Source organism: Gavialis gangeticus, unplaced genomic scaffold (assembly GCF_001723915.1).
Source record: "Gavialis gangeticus isolate Ggan-Ray unplaced genomic scaffold, GavGan_comp1, whole genome shotgun sequence".
NCBI classification, from domain to species: domain Eukaryota; kingdom Metazoa; phylum Chordata; order Crocodylia; family Gavialidae; genus Gavialis; species Gavialis gangeticus.
In genome coordinates this window covers 13,391,888-13,393,141 of record NW_017728994.1, presented here as the reverse complement: position 1 = coordinate 13,393,141, position 1,254 = coordinate 13,391,888, and positions in this window count along the sequence as shown.

The window sequence follows — 1,254 nt, the reverse complement described above, 5'->3', positions numbered from 1 at the left end:
TATAAAACTGCCTGGTGCACAAAAGCAGGATACATGAATGTTTCTATGAGATATTTAAGAACAATAGCAGTTGTAGGTATCTGCAGCTCCCATATTCAAGTGCTTCCCTTCTGCATGCCCACATGAAATTTCCCTACGAAACTACTGTACAATATTTAGAGGCATAATTTAGAGGGTAGCCTATGAAACAAGATGCTCAAGATAGTATGTTGACCTAAAGTGTTTCTATTCTGACTACCAACAAGACTTGCATGCTTCCACTGAAACACCAACCAGGCAAATATACTCTGTACTGCAGGCTCTCAACCTATTGGTCACCATAGGATTTTCAGTACCTGACCAAGTAAAAGAGAGACCATTTCACTTCATTTGTACTTCTCGTTATGATGCATAATTTTGGCACTTAGCAAAATTATGCCTCGACCATCAAACAAATACCACTTTCCATGGACTTTAATATACTGATGCTAAGACTTTTATGGAAAAATCAATAGTAGAGAGTTCTTATTTTTCCTGGAGGAGAGTTTTCATTATAAACCGATACTGTTAAATGTATAACAATTTAGATTGGCTCAGCACTAGCTCAGACATGAACAAAGCAAGTTATTCAAGGCAAAAAATATTTACTACACTGACTTTTGCTGGTTGGGTTTACACTCTAGTTTGCCAAAGCTTGAAGAAATCCCAGAGCCAGCATTAGTACAAATTATTTAAAATGTTAAATTATTTTTTTGTCTTAAGAAAACCCCGTCTACATTCCAAAACACAAGAATGTCAAACAAATTAAAGCAACCCCATGCTGGTAGACAAGATAGTATCTTACTACATATCAGTGATTGTAACAAAATATTTATTGCTCAGCTAATTTGGATAGCTACAGGATACAGAAATGAAAAAGCACTTTTTAATTATATAATCGCCGTGGATGTAGTCTTTCTGGACTTCAGCAAGGCCTTTGACACCATCTCCCACCCCATCCTCATTAAAAAATTGGGCGACTGTGGCATTGATGCCTACACAGTCAGATGGATTGCAGATTGGCTGAAGGGTCACACTCAGAGGGTGGTGGTGGATGGGTCATATTCGACATGGGGAGAAGTGGGCAGCAGAGTCCCCCAGGGCTCAGTCCTTGGGCCCGTGCTGGTCAATCTCTTTATCAGCAATTTGGACGATGGGGTGAAAAGCACCCTGTTTAAATTCGCTGATGATACCAAAATTTGGGGTGAGGTGAGCACGCCAGTAGGGAGGGAAAGA